Source organism: Leptonychotes weddellii, chromosome 10, assembly GCF_054177405.1.
Source record: "Leptonychotes weddellii isolate Sample4059 chromosome 10, ASM5417740v2, whole genome shotgun sequence".
Lineage (NCBI taxonomy): Eukaryota > Metazoa > Chordata > Mammalia > Carnivora > Phocidae > Leptonychotes > Leptonychotes weddellii.
The window spans coordinates 111,134,026-111,153,604 of NC_138378.1; the positions used below are offsets into that span (position 1 = coordinate 111,134,026).

Below are 19,579 nucleotides of genomic sequence, written 5' to 3' on the forward strand. Positions count from 1 at the left end.
AGCACTGGGTGTTACACGAAAAAAATGGAACGTGGATCACCACATCAAAAACTAATGATGTATTGTATGGTGAGTAACATAACATAATTAAAAAAAAAAAGAAAAGAAAGAAAATGGCAGAACTGGGACTTGAGAAGAGACCTGTCTGACTCCAAAGCTCTGGTCTTTTCACCCCAGTGGCCCTGCAGTCCTCTGGCTCTTTCAGACTCAGGAAGTGGTAGACCCAGAGGGACACTAGCCCCATCCTGGAACGAGGCTGACCCCCCTTGGGGAACATGTCTGCTATGCCTCACTCTCACACAATGTAAGCAGACTCCTCAGAGGTGAATGGGGCCATCAGGATGCCCAGGACACCTGAGAAGTCACCAGCAGTGGCAGGAGAAACCTGTGACATTGAGTGCTTGTGGCTTCCTAGTTTCAACAGAGGCAGAATGATTCCCTAGGTGTCCCTGCCAGACCTCCCTTCTGCCTCTGAATTTATAGTTTCATACTAGGGAGCAAGGGTATGGCTAGTGAAGACTTCTCATAGTAAAATTAAAATGTGATTTTTTTTTTTTCTTAACAGAAATACCCTCTGAGAGAAAAGACCTGCCACTAACTAGGTGGGTGACAGAGAGTTGACAAGTCTTCTAAGCTTCATCTTCCTTGTTTATGAAAGGGAAGATGTCCACATGATAGTCGACTGAAAATCCATTAAGGATAGGATCAATGTCAAGTTCAGATGGAATGATCTAAGATATTTTCCACATGTATGTGGGACTTTGGGGGTTTATTGCAGCTGCATGTGGGGGAGGGGGTTCTCACCAAAACTAAGTTGTTCAAACAGTGGGGCGTGCCCGATGCATGCTCTTACTCAGTGTCCTTTGTGCCCACAAGTCAATCTCTGCCACCAGATTATGAGCCTTGAGGCATGGGATCAAGTGGGTTCCTGCCTGTGCCTCCTACAGCGAAGCACAGTGTCTAGCAATGGAAGTAAAAGCTCCATCAACATCAGATGTGATCCTCATAGGTCTCTGTCCTAAGGGTCCAGAATCCATGGACCCAGAAGAATCACAGCTGAGGCCTGTCTTGCTACATTTCCAGGCACACCAGTCTCTTCTTATTCTTCCAGGGGTTCACTAAGTCCATCACTCACCACATCAGTCCTATTCACCATGGCCTCTTTTGTGAAGTGACACCCATCATCTTGTCTAATTAAAGCCTTCTCCAGTTTTTCCCCCCAGATGTTTGAGAATATTAACTCTGCGAAAGTACAATGTATGAGAATCATTGCTATGCTCAGCAATCTATGGCACACAGAAGAGAAAACACAAACATTTCTGCCTCTCACCATAGCTAGAATTATTTCTGGTATTGAGCACTCAGGCACCAAACCCCTATTAACGAGTTCTCTGCAAAGTCAATACCAACAGCAATAGTGTGGGCACAGAAAGACTTCTGAGGAGCACTGGTCCAATTTCCAAAATGGCTGGAGGAGGAAAAAGAGAAGGCACTGAGAGAGGCAGTATTCTCTACCAAGATACCTCAGCCAGAGAAGGTGGGAACTTTATGGAACATCAGAGATCATCTCGCCCATCATGCACCTCACACTGTGCATGGGGATAGTATGGTGTCATGAAAACCAAGAGGGTTAAACATTCCATAGGAAGACAGGTAAGCAGCACTGAGTACTCAGTACATTGGCATAAGGTCAAAGGGAGATTTGCTAGTCTTTTTTTTTTAAAGATTTTTTTATTTGAGAGAGAGAGAGAACACAAGAAGGGGGAGCAGGCAGAGGGAGAGGCAGAGGGAGAAGCAGGCTCCCTGCTGAGCAGAGAGCCCAACACAGGACTCGATCCCAGGATGCTGGGATCATGACCTGAGCTGAAGGCAGATGCTTAACCAACTGAGCCACCCAGGTGTCCCAGGGAGATTTGCTAGTCTTGAGAGAGGCCAGCAGTTTGGGGACCAGGAAGGGCTAGTGGGTGCCCTGAGGCACACTGCTTAATCCTGAGCCTTAGTTTTCTCCTTTACAAAATAGTCATCTTACCTGTGTCGCAGGGCTTCTGAGAAGATCATGTAAATTGTAAATCACTAGACCGAGAGCATTCGAATGCATTAACCAAGTATTTCTGTGTTAGGCACAGCTGACTCTTTAGGCCACCACGGAGACAGTAAGTTCATTAGCCCCAGGGATGACCTAACACAATATGACTTAATTTAGCCCTCTCTGTCTCCTGATGAGATCAGCTACTTTTTTTTCACTTAAGAAACTGTGCGAAGGGCGCCTGGGTGGCTCAGTTGGTTGAGCGACTGCCTTCGGCTTGGGTCATAATCCTGGAGTCCTGGGATCGAGTCCCACATCCGGCTCCCTGCTCAGCAGGGAGTCTACTTCTCCCTCTGACCCTCCTCCCTCTCATGTTCTCTGTCTCTCATTCTCTCTCTCGCAAATAAATAAAATCTTAAAAAAAAAAAATAGAAAGAAAGAAAGAAACTGTGCGAAGCATTTTGAAATTGTTTAGAATAAAGAAATAAGCTCTGTATGTGATGGCTAGATGATCGTTAGTCAAGGGGCCTAGGGTGCTGGTAATATTCCAGGTACACCCAGGCACACATACACACACACACACACACATGCACGCACACGCACGTGCACATGCACACTCCCGCGCTCAGAATGCAGTTCACTCCCTGTCGGGATGACCTCCTCAGATCCACCCACCCACTATGCCATCCCAAGGCTGCAGGCAAAAAGCAGGGTTGCTTCCAAGATACAGCAGTGAGCCCAGTGTCAAAAACCCAATCCAGGGAGGGTGAAGAGGGCTCTTGTGGAAGTCGAAACCAGGAATGCAGAAGAGGCAGCCACCAGTCCTTTGAAAACCCAGATTTCTTAAAAGGGGCTTCCATTCTGCTCCAAAGAAAGTAGGAAGTATAACTCACCTTCCAAATGACCTTGAACAAGCTCTGGGCTCACGGCATTAAAGGAGGAAGTGCTAACCTTCCATCTATGGTGGCAGAGGGCTACCACTCTGCCCCAGGACACCAGGACTGCCCACTCCACTGTTAGCTTCTTGTGGGCCATGTTCAATCTCCTCTGGGATTCCCATGCTGGCCTCTGTTTATCTCTAGTTTATCTGCCCACAGATTTTATCCAAACTATTTAGAGACCAGGCTATGGTATGCCAGGTCAATGCATACCACCATTTTGACACCAAAAATACCTCTCCATCTGTACCTTCCTCTCCATTCTGAGACCACTGGCAATTCCAAGGCTAAGCATCATCATCTCTCTCCTGGACTATGTCTGCTGCCTCCTAATTGTCTTCTCTGCCTGAAGGCTCACTCCCTCCAATCCATTTTCTACACAGACATCCAGAGATATAGTTCCAGAACAAAAATTTAATTATACAATTTCCATGCTTAAAAGTACCATACAAATAACGATTAACTCCAGGGTCAAGTCCAAGCATGCCATACTTAATCCTCCATGATTTGGCCTAACTCCCCAGCTCCCCCACTGTCTTGTCCTCTCTGTACCCAAGGCTCTGCCATCTTTAGCTTTCCACATTCTCAATCAAGCAGAATACTCATCTGCTAATCCTTCTGGCTCAAATGAATAAATCAACATTTAGCAGAGCAGAGCAAACTTCTATCTTTCTGTACTCATTAGTTCCAGAAGTTTAATATTAATGGCCACCTTAATAATGTTAGGGTCCCCAGGATAGTTCCAGTGCTCTCTCTCTTCCCCCACCAACCACCTAATCCCTTCTCCTATTGTGCTCTGATTCCTGTCACCAGCAGTGGAGACCTCTCATCAAGGCTCTCAAGTCTGCCTATTGGAAAACTTGGGCTTTAATGTCAGTGAACTTCACTTATTCTCTTAGTGGTAACTTTCATTATAGATGAATGAGACAATGAGCCTCAGGCTTCTTGGAGATGAAGGAGAAGAGCAGAAAAGTGGGTGCTGGTGAGGAAACAGAGCAGAGATGGGGTGGGCATTTGAGATAAACCAGCCCAGTGCTAGAGTATGGACAGTTACCTTCACCAGATGCATGCTCCGAGTCCATCATATCCAATGCTCAGCCACCCAGACAAAGCCACAAGAGATGTTAGAGGACCTAACCTAGGTCACATGACCATATCCTGGCTCCTAGCCCCAAGCTCATGCAAACAAACTGCACTGCCTTCTTTAGCATCCCTCTTTTCTATGCTTTCCAGATGCCACATGTTACTGAAAGGGGCAATGGAAGGACTCCTTAAAGACAAGGCATGTGACCGACATCTGCTTAGTGTCAATTTTGGCCACCCACCCTAACAGCACTTTATCTTCCCTGATCTTCACAACAGCTGTAATAAACATGCATTTGTTACAGTCCCTTTCACCGAAGAGGAAGCTGAGGGTGGATAACTCATTTAAGTTTACCCAGCTAGGGGGTGGTGGAGCTGAGATACTGCTTCACCTGTTACCCTCTCAAGCACACTTAACTCTCCACTTGTAGACAATGCCTCCTGCCCTGTTGTAAAGGCCCCATTCCTGGGCAGTTGAGGCTCCACAGCCTCCATCCCCTCCTACCTGCACTTTTCAAAGCTTTGGTTTCAAAGTCATAAGACAGAGCATAAGGCCAGGCCACACCCTTACCAGCAGCGAGAGAACTCCTCCAACCCTCCATCTCAGGAGCAGACTTACCCATCCTGAGGGCAGTTGTGAACATTTAGTGAAATAACACTGGGAAGTGCCTGGTGCACTGGGGACTCAGGAGATGAAGACCGTCAATCATGGGACTGTGAGTTTCCCAAGCACAGGGACCCTACATAGCTCACATTGGTATCCCCAGTGATTAGCACTAAATAACAATTTGTAGAACTGAACAGGACTTTCTAGAGACCAGTCATGGCTGTGGGGCTCAGCCTCAACCTCACAGTTCCCTTAGCCAGAAAGCAGAGCACAGTATGGTCAGCCCAGGACAGTGCAGAAGGGCTTCCCACACCCCTTCATGGGTCCATTCTCCCACAGCGACAACTACTAGGCAGTAGGGGAGTGTAATCTTTTCCTACAGATGTACAGAAGATGTCAGGGTGGGCCTTGGGCTCTCCTTTTGCCCACAGCCTTCCCTTGAAGTGCCTGCTCTCCACTTTGTGTTCTTTGGAGGCAGGGAGTTCTAGCTGTGCTGGTCCCTCTTGTGTCTCCCCAACTTTCTGGTGGACCCATGCTCCCTGGTGTGGCCTGGGTGTCAGAGAACCATGAGGCATGTCACCCCTGAGTAGCTGCTAGCCCTGGGATGCCTGGCAAGATAAAGTCTCCAATCTGGGTCAGTGGTTTGTCCTACCTCAGCACATGACATGTAATCAAAAGTCAGTGACATCATTACTTGGCTCATTAATTAATCACAGAACATAATACAAACACAATTATACCAAAGCTCATTGTTTCCAGACCCTGCCCTTGTTCTTAGATAGAATTTCTCCCTTAGAGAACAATTCTTTAAGATTTGAAGGCTAAATATTTCCTAGTAACAGCTCTATTTCTTCAAAGAAAGGGAAGCCAGGCCCCTGGAATGACTCTCACAATGCATATTTTCAATCTCACTTACTTCATTGCACACACCATAAATTATCTCCCCAAGACCCATTTTTTTTTCTTTAATAGATTTATCTTGAAATTTATTATGCAAAAGCTTCCATCTTCAGTACAGTCTTCATCTCATGTTGCCTTGTGGGAAGAGCAGTGAGCAATTTCAGACTGTACTTAATCTTTGTGAGATGCTGATCTGTCCCATGGAAAGAAAAACAGCTTCCTCATTTTCAAGGACATCATTTCTGACTGAACCGCCCCAGTACCTATTTACCATCTTGTCCAAACTCTCCCCTGCAAAGCCTCAGAGTGCAATGCAGAGAAAGCTGCCCAGCCAGGCTCTCACGCAGCTGAGTTCCAGAAGACAGGCCCTGAGCCAGAGAAAGATGGCAGCTTCTGAGCCCCACGTGGTCAAGAGAGTACCATGGGCTGGATCACAGGTCTCCAGAAAGCCCAGCTGATGCATCTCCAGCCAGACACAGAGTCTGATAGAACACAGCTTACCTCGTATATTTATTGCCAATGTGAAGAGAGGGTCTCAGAAAAGCCAACAACTTCAAGTTACACTCACATAGATATAAGCTTTTGAACCCAAATTACCTTTAATTTGGGGCCACTTAATGCCTTTCATCAACTCCCATTGTCTTAGTTTAACAAATGGAATCATAAATTATGCAATCGACAGCAATTGCACTTATTTGCAATTAGAATTCATTCGTCAGTGCTCTGCCTATGAATAATTAATACCAGGATAACCTTGATGGAGCAAATGCACCTTGGTGGGGTATGCTGAATATTTAGGAAGTCTCCATTTGTGATCTCCATTTTGGGTTGAAATGATCAGTCAGTAAATCACTCCAAATACCATTCAACCCAGCAAGTCTACATTGTTATGAGCTAGAAACAAGAACCAAGGCACAAATAATTCCAAAGGTTGTTTGTAGCTGGACGCAAAGTAAACAGAGGTACTATATTCTTATAAATACCCAGTGGACAAAACTCCTGTGTGGTTCTGGACCAGTCTTGGGGAACTGTGATTGGGTTCGCATTTTTCCCATCTATAAAGTGAGAGCACAGGGATCTGTGACTCTTAAGTTCCATTTTGGATTTTAAATTTTTAAAAAATTCTAAGAATTTTTAAGCTGTAGTGCATGCATTCCCAAGAAATCTATAGATAGGACTGTATCTCAATATATTTTTTTCTTATTCAGCCTATTGTTCTTACTTTATGCACTTAAAAACATTATTCTCTGGAAAGATTCATCTCCTTCACTAGTACCTACAAGATTCATGGCACAAAAAATGGTTGAGTCCCAGATAAAGTGACATATATATGTGCATATGCACGACATACATAAAAATGAACCTTGATCAAAACAAAGGGAAAATATGAGATGCAAACAGTAACTCCTCAAATGGCAGTGCTGGGAAGGCCTTTTTCAAGCTCTCCCTACCTCCTATCTCTAGTGCAAGAACTCCTCCATAGCCCACCTGGCAGGCTGAAAAAGCCCATTCACAAACACCGCCATGTATGATCCATTCAACAACTCTGGAAGATGAGTACCTCACTATCCTGGTTCTACAAGTGAAACTGACCTTGAAAAGAGTGAATGACCTACCCAAAGTCATATGCCAACAACCAAAGTCTCCTGACTCCAAATCCTTGCTGTAGCACTTGTCATGTTAGTCATCAGCCTTGGATACAACATGAAATAAAACTTTATCAACAAAATCCAAAAACATGATTTATGACTGTAGAAAAATTAAACCCAATCTAGATGTTCTATAGTGGAGGAGGTGGTAAATGTTTCCCTTCAGGGGAAAACAGTCCAAAATGACTCATTTTCCAGGCAGAAGACAGAAATTCCCAAAGCCACCCTCAGGACTCCATCTGAGACAGAAATGCATGTTCTGAGAGCCTAGGGCCACCAGAACAGAAGGTAGTGGAAGAGCTGAGTCACTATCTTCTATAGATGCAAAAGAAATGCTTTTGATTCTCAGCATTTCTGTGATGTGTTTCCAAAATAAAGCCTCAGTCAAAACTTTTAACTTATGAGAAAATGAATTTTAAACTCTCATTTCTTGCTGAACTCATAGGCTATGATATAAAGAACTGGCTCCTAAGAACTGAAGGGATGTTATTATCCATAGAATATTCCAACTCAAAGCACAGAAGGAGAATTCAATTCAACAACTTAGTGGCCGCCTACTCCTGAACAGTGAGTATGTGCCAAGTACTCAGTGAAGCACCCTGAAAGGGTGGTGAATAAGATTGAAACTTATAGGCAAGGAGGGAGATAAACACCTAAAAAAAATTACTGCAATTCAAGACAGAATATGCCAGGCTGTAATGCAGGAACACACAAGGAGAAAGAGATATGTGCTTTGAATGACAAAATATACCAAGGCTTCATGGAGGAGATGGATTTGAGATCTGGGAAATGTCCCTCAGATATATTCCCTTATCTCCATCTCCATCACCAGGTGAAGTACAAGAAGGTTATGTAGAGAGAAGGAAACATTCCAGAAAAAGGTATAGCATCCATGTAAAAAAGGGAAGGATGTGTTGTAGGCAAGTGTAAAGAGAACACCTGGGTTAATTCATGAAGGACCTTGTACAGCAAAAAAAAAAAAAAAAAAAAGGGGAGTGTGAACAGAGCTTCTTTGTTGACAAGGAACCAACTGACATTTTCATAAAATCTGATTTTTTTTTTAGAAAAATCACTCTTGGGGCCAGGCATCAGAAGAGCTGAACAATTAAAAGCTTAGTAGCCGGGGCGCCTGGGTGGCTCAGTTGGTTAAGCGACTGCCTTCAGCTCAGGTCATGATCCTGGAGTCCCGGGATCGAGTCCCGCATCGGGCTCCCTGCTCGGCGGGGAGTCTGCTTCTCCCTCTGACCCTCCTCCCTCTCATGCTGTCTCTCATTCTCTCTCTCTCAAATAAATAAATAAAATCTTTAAAAATAAAATAAAATAAAATAAAAGCTTAGTAGCCGGTTAAGCGGCTAGAGAACACACTGAGCCTCACGCTCAGCGGGAGCAGGGACATTGTTACAGAATTCTTATTCTGAGTCCAAAGCTGCCTCCTAAAAACTTTAATTATTTGATTTCAGCAAAAAGAGAAAGTGGATGTATTGTTGAGTTATCTGATACTCCTTAGAAAGATTCTGAATGCAGAAGAATAATGCAATAAGTAAATATATTCTCAATAATACTTAGAGAATTAAGTCAATCACCAGGAAAACTCACCCTAGTTATTTTAATAGTTATATGGCTAGTTCACATGGAAAATAGATTTTAGTCTGAAGTACACATGACATGTCTTAATTGTCAAGTGAGCCAATCCTGGATCATTATTTTGTAGAAATATTTCACCTGAGTCAGACCATCCAGCCTACAAATCTGTTCTGACTAGACAAAAAAAGGGGGAGGGTAGGCATGGGAAAGGAGAAAGAATAGGAAGAGAAGGAGGGGGAAAAAAAGAAGCCCAGAGAGACACCCATACACAGAGAGGGAAAGGCAGAGAAGATGGCCCAGAAGGTTAATATAGGAACAGAAGTCACTAGAAGAGCAAAGCAGATGGTGAGGATTTGTGGGGGCAGAGAGAGGGAAGAATGGCTATCTGAACACTTAAAAGCTGTCAATTTTTTGCTGTCATCCAGCTCCCTCCCCAGTTCCTGAAGAAGGACAGACTAATAAGATGAGGCTGTGCCCCTTGTTACTTGCTGGGGAGAATAAAAGTATGGCACCGGGGGAGGGGTCAGTGATAACCTGGAAAGAGCTAAGCTAGTTTTACTTCATTACAGATAGTAAATTCTTCCATCCATTCTCCTTTCCATTCACGCAGTGAGCACTCTATGGAGATATTTATCATGTTCTGGGCATAGTAGCAATCTCTGGGAATAGAAATAAGTTAATGAACAGACGAATGAAATGATCCATCTTGCAGGCACAGTATTAGTTTTGCTTGGCTTCTTTAACATATCAATAGAAATAGAGGCAATCTTTAAAGAATCAGATAAGAACAGATGATCTGATTATCTCCAGCTGTGTGGCCTTAGACAAGTAACACAATGTTTTGGAACCTCCATTTCTTAGCTGTAAAATAGATAAGAAAAATGTCCAGTTCACTTCATAGGGTCGTTGGGAAGACAAAATAAAATCATTATAGAATAAAATACTTTGTGATCTCTAACACACAAGAACGTGATATTGTTATAATGAAGGGAACAACTGGAAGCTTATTTTGTGACCATTGAAGGTAATTTAAGTTGGAGGTTGATACTCACCTTGTACTCTCTGAAGAAGGTGTCAGTTGATTGAATTAATACTATAAATAAGATGAGGGAGGGGAAGGAGGCATTTAAGCTACTTAATTGTTTCTAACCACAATTAGTGTGCTAATTATGAATCTTATTTTGCTATTCACCACAGCAAGGTCCTTAAGGACAATGTTATTCTTCTTGTTCTGGGTAGTTCGCATATTTAAAAGAAAATAAATTGAATTGCTTTAAAAAATAGACAGTAATTCAGATTTTTGTTATTTTAGGCTGCCTTGCTCACCCAAGGTCCCCCATCCCCAAATTCCTCGAGGATGGATCAATGAGGTTGACAAGTGGGACTTGGACATGAAAACAGATGACCAGCAATTCACTGGTGCATTGGACGCTGCAAGGAGAACTACTCTGAAAACAGAGAGCTCAGGCAGGATTCTGGGGCATGAACTCTGCCTGAGCAAGAATTTCACTTGGGAACATGACAAAATGGCAGTATCCCCTCTAAGGAGACAGAGAGGGAAAAAATGGAAAAAGCAGACCCCTGAGAGTCCATCACCATACTCTCCCAGTGTGAAGAACAGGGACTTGCTGCCTCCCATTAAGGCCATCTTCTAACCCCTCTAACCCTGACACCCAGCCCAGATGCCTGGCTGAAACTGCAGCCAGCAGGGTAGAAATGGGACAACCAACCAGAAGAGCTGCTGACCTTCCTGCTATGTTCCTTCTTGGACACACATTACAAGCAAATTACATGTGAGTGGTATTTTACAGACTGTGAAACACTTTCCCTATATTATCTCATTTGATTCTGACCACAGTCTATGGGATAGGTATGATTAGCCCCATTTTACAGAAGTGTAAACATGAAACTCAAGTAAATTAATTGGTTTGCCATAATTCATACAGCTGTTAGTAGGACTATACTTTTTTTTCTCCCTGAGTCTATCTCCATCAACTATGCTCTCTTCTGAATTGTTCACCCCTCCTCTCTGCTATCTCCTCCAACCCCTAATGCTAGAAATAGAATCAATTTTCTTCTATCTTTTTAACATTTTTCAAACATTACTAAATTATATACTATATGACATATATATAATTTTATATATATAAATTTCATATGGTATTCTATATTTATTTACATCCCACTTCCACTTCTTGTCGATAAAGATTGAAGATGTCATGGGGTGCCTGGGTGGCTCAGTAGGTTAAGCATGTGACTCTTGATTTCAGCTCGTGTCATGATCTCAGGTTCGTGAGATCAAGCCCTGTGGCAGGCTCCAGGCTCCATGCTGGGCATGGAGCCTGCTTAAGATTCTCTCTGTTCCTCTCCCTCTGCCTCTCCCCCTGCTCTTTCTCTCTCTCTCTTTCTCTCTAAAAATAAAGATAAAAAAAATTTTAAAAAGATTGAAGATGTCTTACAACAAAGATGCCCAATAATATTAATATGGAATGAGGAAATTAGGACTGTAGCAAAAAGAGGTTGCTACTGATTAAATGTGGTATAATCTCTTTATACATATATATGTACACACAGATATTTCGATATATGTATATGTATGTACATACAATTTATACATACATATTTCAACATGTGGGGTATGTGTGTGTGTTGTGTGACAGTTGGAATGCCGGTGAGCTCTCTATAGAACTTGAAACTGAGCTTCCTGGGAGTCAAACTGAAGATAAGTAGGGTGAATTATACAGCTTTCATTAGGGGGATGGAAAAGCAGATTAACAAATTGGTGGAAACAAAATATTTCCCAGTAATGAGCTCTACAGGATATTTCCTACATTGTGAAACATAAATTGATTCTCCCCAAGATCTCTGTCATGTAATAAGAACCTCTTGATATTTTGGTAATGAAATTCCTTTGTGTGGACTCCAAGACAGTTATGCCTTTGAATAAATATTTACCCTGCATCTAAATGTTGACTCCTTATCTCCCTTTCCTCTCATGGAGATCCAGAATCTTTCAGCACTTCCTGATCTCATGATTCCCTAGTATCTCTGAAAACGTGAGCAAACCCATCGCAGAATGGTATTATTCTGATGGAAATCAGTTTAGTCCAATTTAAATATTAGAAAGAAAAATCAGCAATCAGGAAATTTGATTTTAAAACTCCAATATGTGGGTTTTAAAAAAATATTTTACACAGATTTTGCAAATTGGGAAATACATTTATTTATGGAAAATTAGGGATTATGTAGTCATCTCAAATTTTATTAAGTATCAACTTCTTTTAATAAATTCAGTTTTCAGGGCACCTGGGTGGCTCAGTCAGTTAAGCATTGGACTCTTGATTTCAGCTCAGGTCATGATCTCAGGGTCATGGAATCGAGGCCCACACTGCGTTCCACACTGAGCATGTGGAGCCTACTTGGGATTCTCTCTCTCCCTCTCCCTCTGCCCCTTCCCTCCCATTCATGCTCTCTCTCTCTCTAAAAAATAAAAATAAGTAAATAAATAAATAAATTTGGTTTTCTGCAAATAGCCAAATGATCACGTTTTAATATTACTTTAATGCAAACATAGCATGATACATCCATGTAAGAGTTGTTAAAAGGTAGTAAATTTAGGAACTAGTGGTTTAAATTCACTCCTCATGCAAAGGATGATTCTTGGTTGGTTTGTGAAAACCAGAAGCCTCTATTAGAGATGGCAGAGATTCACATGGGAGTGGGCTGATCTTGGAAATTTTTGGAACAACCAGAGTTTTTAAGAAATACATGGTATTAGGGGAGCTAGGGGGCTCAGTGGGTTAAGCATCTGATTCTTGATTTCAGCTCAGGTCACATTCTCAGGGTCATGAGATCAAGCCCCATGTCGGGCTCCATGCTGGCCATGGAGCCTGCTTAAGATTCTCTCACTCCCTCTTCCCTCTGCCCTCACACACTTTCTCTAGAAAGAAAGAAAGAAAGAAAGAAAGAAAGAAAGAAAGAAAGAAAGAAAGAAAGAAAGAAAGAAAGAAAATGAGAGGAAGGAAGGAAAGAAGAAAGAAGGAAAAGGGAAGGGAAGGGAAGGAAAGGAAGGAAGAAAGAAGAAAGAAAAAGAAAGAAGAAAGAAAAGAAAGAAAGAAAGAAAGAAAGAAAAGAAATTCATGGTATTAGAATGTTAGTAGGATTTTTATTTATAAAAGTACATTAATTTTCTTACATAGGCAGAATTTGGTTTTGGAAAAAATAAAGTTCATTTCCATCCTGGATGTCAAACATACAAAGAGAATCTAAATTGGTATATGTGTCTTTTTCTTTCCTGATGCACACATTTGAACCTTGGTTATAACTAAGAAGAGATCTCTCAGTTATCAAGAGTCAAGCATTTCTAGAAACACTGTCTTCCTCAGTTTTCTCAAGCAGGCAAACCATTTCCTGAGACATAGGATCATAGTATGGAAAAGGTGAAGAACCAAAAGTCAGCAAGACACCTGAGAGAAATGCAAGGCATTTGAAGGCTTCAGAGTGAAGTGAAGCTGCCCTCAGAAGGCTTGGTCAGGCAGCAGGGAAAAATATTTCCTTAAGCCACAAAAACACAGCTAAGAGAGACCCCCCTAGCAAGCCATCAATCTTACAGTCAAACTATAAGACAGAGTGTTTTCATACAGTTTGGAAAGCTGTTAACTCAGTTTTAATCCATAAAAAGATCTCCGCGAGCATAAATCCTGCTGAAAAGAAAGTCTCAAGCCACCTTCAAAACAGCTAAAGCCTGCAGTGAGTGAACTGAATCAAACTAAAGCCACTCCAGAGCCCAGGCTCAGCTCAATGATGGGTCAGATTGATGTCAGCCTTCACTCTGAAAGACTGATAGAAAGAAGGATGTGTTCCTTTCTGGGGGCAAACACTGTTTGCTTCCGTCTGTTTCTTATGCAAAATGTCTGCCATATGACCAAAAAAGTATAAATACATCAGAAGCAAGAAAATGTGGCCCATGGACAATCGAGGAACCAGTCAATGAAAGCAGGACCAGAGATAGCCCAGATGATGAAATGTCAGACTGGGTTTTGAAAGTGGGATAAAAACGCTAAGGACCTAGTGGAAAAGGTGTCCAACATGCTTCAAGAGCTGAGTGATTAGAGTAGAGAAATAGAAACTATTTTTTAAACCCATGGAAACAGTAGAAATGAGAAATACAATATCAGAAATGAAGATTCAATATAAGGCCTTAGAATCAAAATGGACACAGCAGAGGAAAGGACCAGTGAACCTGTAGACCAACATCAAATAACCAAAATGAGACTTTAAAACAAGATTAAAAAAAAAACAAAAAACTGACTATTTGAAATCTGTAGGAGAATATAAAAAAGCCCTAACACACATGTAATTGGAATCCCAGAAGCAGAAGAAAGAAAATAAAATGGCCAAGAACTTTTCAAAATTGATGAAACAGATTCATAAAGCCAATCCCAACCAGGATAAATATAAAGAAAACTACACAAGACATAAGGATGAAAACATGTGAAGCTGAAGATAAAAGGGAAATCTCAAATGGACCCCAAGCAAAAAAGCATGGTGATATGAATAGAGCTATCTTCTCATTAAAAACAGTGGAAACTAAAAAGCAATGGAACAATAACGGTATTGAGAAGGGGAAAAAAAAGGTGTCAATCTAAAATTCTATATCCAATGAAAATATCCCTCAAAAATGAAGACAAAATAATAGACTATATTTTTATTCACATAAAGTTAAAAATGATTAATCTTGAAAAAGATAAGAAGGTTCCTCAGATTGATGGAAAAATTAAACCAGATGAAACTTCAGACCTATAGGAAAAAATAAAGAACACAAAAAGGTATATAAAAGCCTTTTTTGTTAGCATCTTGAAACTATCTTGAAATGTTTTATAGGCTATTTGCAGTTTAAAATATCAGGAATAACAAGATACTATGGCCTAGTATATACAGAGAAAAAATATAAAATAATAAAAGCACAAAAAACAGAAGAGTGAATGGAAATATATGTTTGTAAGGCTCTTTAATGTGTATTAAACAGTATAATTTATTTGAAGTTTAACTTGATAACTTAAAGATCTATATTGCAGTATCTAAAGCAACTGGTAAAATAAATCAAGAAGATGTATACCTAAAAAATCAATACAGACTTGTGCTTCTGGCCAAAATAGAGTAATGACACAGGATATCCCTTCCCATTTGAAGCAATTAAAAAAAAACTGGACAAAGTATACGAAACAACAATTTTCAGACAATGGATACAACCAATGCAGGAGATTGATCCTTAAAACAAAGAGATTGAGCCCTACAATTGTTCCACTTAAACTCTGGAGAAAATGTCCAGGCTGCTGTACAGGTGGGTGATCTCTGAGAGAAAGGCAAGGCGTTCTAAGGCTTCACAGAATAGAGTAAAGCTGCCCTCAGGAGGCTTGATCGAGATAAGAAGAAAGACAGAGTCTGGAGTCTGGAGCTGAATTCACAAGGCAGACCTCCAAAGAGGTCCTAACAATGATGCAGACAATGATCAAGTATAATACTGGCTTAAGGATAGACTGATCAGTAGAACAGAACAGAGAGTCCAGAAATTAACCCATACATAAATAGACAACTGATTTTCACAAAGACAACTGAGTGAAGGATAGACTTTCCAACAAATGCTGTTAGAAACACTGGCTTTGCCTATATAGAAAAAAAAATTACCTTTGATATAAATCCCATACCATATACTAAAATTAATTCAAACATGGACTGGAGAAGAAAATTAAGACTCAAAACTATAAAACCTCATATAAATAATTAGATAAAATATTTGCTACCTATATATATCAAACTGTCAAGGTCATGAACAAGGAAAGACTGAAAAAGTGTCACAGGTTGGAAGAGACTGAAAAACAAAACAACTAAAAATATGTAGTATCCTACACTGGAACCTGGCACAGAAAAAGGACATTAGTGTAAGAACTGGTGAGATCTCAATCGTCTTTAACCAGTAGTATTGTATCACTGTTAATTTCTTAATTTTGACTAATTTACTATGGTTATTTAATGTTAACGTCAAGGGAAGCTGGGTGAAGGACGAACTGAAACTCTGTACTATCTTTGCAACTCTTTTGTAAATATAAATTTATTTCAAAGTTTTAAAAAATTTAAAGTAACAAAAAATATGACTAATTTCAAGCCAGTAAATTCAACAACTTGAATGGGAAAAACTCCTTGAAAACACATTTTTATAAATGACAAGGAGGAACAATAATTGTAAATAACTACACATCTATGAACAAAATTGAATTTTTACTTAAAACTTTCCCACAAAGTTGCTAAAATTCATTGCTGAATTCTATCAAACATTTAATGAAGAAACAATATGAATCCTATACAAACTTTTTCAAGAAATAGAAAAGGGAAGACTTCCAAACTTGTTTTATGAGGCCAGCATAACCTTAATAACAAAACCAGATAAAGATATTACAAGAAAATAAAATTAAAAAGGAATATCTTTCAAGAACATAAATGTAAAAATTCTTAATAAAATATGTAAATCCACTTTAGTAATATATAAAAAGGATAATTCATCATGGTCTATAGGGTATATTCTAGGAATGCACAGAGAGTTTATCATTAGAAAATCAATCAATGTTTAACAGAGGAAAGAAGAGAAATCATATAACCATTTCAATAGATTAAAAAATAATTAATTCAACATTTTATGATAAGAAATAAAAATTTTAGGAAGAGAAGGGAACTTCCTCAATCTAATAAATAGCCTCTACAAAATCCTACACATAACATGTTTAATGGTGAAATATTAAGCCCTTTTCCTTTAAGAGCAAATAAGACAAAACATCTACTGTTACCATTTCTAGTCAATGTTTTATTGGAAATATTAGGTAATATAATAAGGCAAGAAAAAGTATAAAATGTATACAGATTAGAAAGGAAGAAATAAGACTATAGATGACATGGTTTTATTAGTAGAAAACCCTATGAAATCATATATATGTTAATTTAGCAAGATTGCAGGTTAAAAATTCTAAAGACTGGCAATAAACATCTAGAAAACAAAACTGTACCATATCATTTACAATATCACTAAAAATCTTTACAAACTTGGACCAGATCTAATGAAAGATAGTCAAGACCTCCATACTGAAAACTACAAAATCGTGCTGAGGGAAATGAAAGATGACCTAAGTAAGTAAACAATATTCATAAATTAAAAGGCTCAGTATTGTTAAAATATACATTCTCTGTAAATTGGCTACATTTTCAAGGCAATTCCTATCAAATTTCTAGCAGGCTTTTTTTGCAGAAATGGATAAGTTGATTAAATAATTTATACGTAAACAAAAGACCAGAATAGCCACTACAGCCTTGAAATCAAAAGAACTAAGTCAAAGAACTTACAGTGCCTGATTTAAAAAATCTAAAGCTAAAGTAAAACTACTGATAAAATTACTATAGAAGTAGTATTATAGAACTATTCCATAAAACTAAAGTAATCAAAAACACGTCTTCCTATTTTAACCATCCTGGTGAAAATTTTCCCCGCCATAGTCAAAAGAGTACACCAACCTTTTCTAATATGATCATTAAGGACAAAGAACATTGCATGTCTTCCTCCTTGCAAGGGGATGGAAGCACAGAGAACTATGATGAGGGTGGGCACTGAACAGCTCCAGACTTCTGAGCTTTCCAGTTCACTCATTAAACCAACCTTCACCAAGTGCTCATGATGCCTTTTATATGAGACAAAATCCAAGAAGGAAGTAGAGGAGGAGGAGGGGAAGAGGGAGGAGAAATAAATTGGGCACATGATGCCAGGGCCAATATTAGATATTGTACATATTCATAATCCTCACAACAACCTCACATGGTAAATATTACTATCCTCATCTAATAGAAGAGAAACTTGCAGTTCAGAGAGCTTGGCTAACTTAAAGCACCACAGGTAGTAATATGGAGAGGTGGGGATTCAAGTCCTGATCTAATTTGGCTCCTAAATCCGTGCTTTCTCCATTACACTGCACTGTCTCCCAGGGCAGTCTAGCAATGGAGGTGGAGAGCAAGAAAATACAATGCAATGTAATATGTGCTATAATAGAGGCAAATCTTACAAGAATGAACTCTTCCTGGTGGAGTCCTGGATGTCTCATGGAAGAGGTGTCATTTGAATCAGGTGTTATTAATGATTAGGAGCTCACCACCTGTGAAATGGACTTGTGGAGTGGAAAATGACAAGGAATTAGAATCGTCTGGAATAGACAGTTTGTAGGGTCTTTATTTTTTATTTAAATTCAATTAGCCAATATATACTAATGAATCATTGTAGGGTCTTTAAATTGTCAGATATAAGATTTGATAGGTCACTTAGGGATTAGACTAAGAAATCTTGTGTATGTTAAACTAAGGAGTTTATATTCAAGTTGATAGATCTTGTGGAGTCCGTGAAATGCTTGAATAATGGTACTGTAATTATTTTGACATTGTATGGAGGCTAGATCGAGTGGAGACGTTCTAAGTGGGAAAATATGTTTGAGCTCTATTATGAAAGCCCACTTGAGAGCTAAAGAAACCCAGAAATGGGACCATATAGTGGAAATGGAATGATGCAAATGAGTCAATAAAATTTAGGGCAGGGACTTAGTAGGACTTACTAAATACTTGGATAAATGTAGAGATGGGAGAACTAGTCCCATGTCAGGTCACATGACTACAGATACCAGATAATATAAGAAAAGGAACAAGTTAGCACAGGAAGACATGGATTAGAAAAGTTGGTCTTTCTCTTCTGTTTACTCACCAGGGAATAGATATGAGTGCTTCTTATCCAGTGTTCCAATTTCCGGCTATGGCATCCTTTCTTCCCACGCCCCTAAAAAAAATTAACTGAGTTATGATGAAGACTCAGTCTTATTTTAGATCCCTCCCTTCAGCCCATCAGGCTTCGCCTGGCGCCTCACCTGTCACACAGTCCTGCCAACAGAGGATCACATTTGCTTTCACACCCACCTCTCACCTCTGTTTAATTTTTCCCTGCTTGCAGCTAACTCCAAGTGTGGCAGAGGTTGGCTAACTATTCGTCAAATTCGTTTTCCTTCCCTCCATGCTCACAGCTGGACCACACCTCCTAGCCTCCCTTGACATTAGCTGTGGTCATATGATCAGGTCATATGACCACATCTGGCCAATGAAAAGTGGCAGACCTGACCCACAAAGCTGCACAATCCTCCACTCTCATTTCCCCCAATCTGCCAGTTGGATATCAGTGCCTAAGGTGACTTTGGAAGCCACATGCTGAAGAAGCCAGACGCTCCATAAACCTGAATGACCACATGGAGCAGAACCTTCTCTGCCTACCCCACCTCCATGCTACTACCACCGTGACTTTACATGTGGTATCAGTAAACTTCTACTGAGTTCATCTATTGCTATTCCAGGGCTTATCTGTTAACTAAAACACCAAGGTTGCAACTCAGTACCGTACTGTATCCCATTTGTGATACGATCCAGACCTCTGGCCAATGACAGCTTTTAAAATTTCATTTACAGGGGCGCCTGGGTGGCTCAGTCATTAAGCGTCTGCCTTCAGCTCAGGTCATGATCCCAGGGTCCTGGGATCGAGTCCCACATCGGGCTCCCTGCTCTGAGGGAAGCCTGCTTCTCGCTCTCCCACTACCCCTGTTTGTGTTCCCTCTCTCGCTCTGTCTCTCTCTGTCAAATAAATAAATAAAACCTTTAAAAAAAAATTTCATTTATATAGAAACTATGACTTCGATTCACACACAAAAATACCTTTGTAGTCCAT

The 19,579-nt window shown here is 40.3% G+C and overlaps 1 long non-coding RNA gene across 3 annotated transcripts in view; it reads right to left on the minus strand.

The window, feature by feature from the left end:
- The window catches only part of LOC115940838 (uncharacterized), an 88,826-nt gene extending 69,641 nt beyond the window's left edge, over nt 1–19,185 (minus strand). For all 3 annotated transcript variants that reach the window (XR_014138308.1, XR_014138309.1, XR_014138307.1), the window contains exon 1: nt 18,575–19,185. This is a non-coding gene — a long non-coding RNA (uncharacterized LOC115940838). The remainder of the gene's footprint in view (nt 1–18,574) is intronic.
- Between the last annotated feature and the right edge of the window lie 394 nt (nt 19,186–19,579).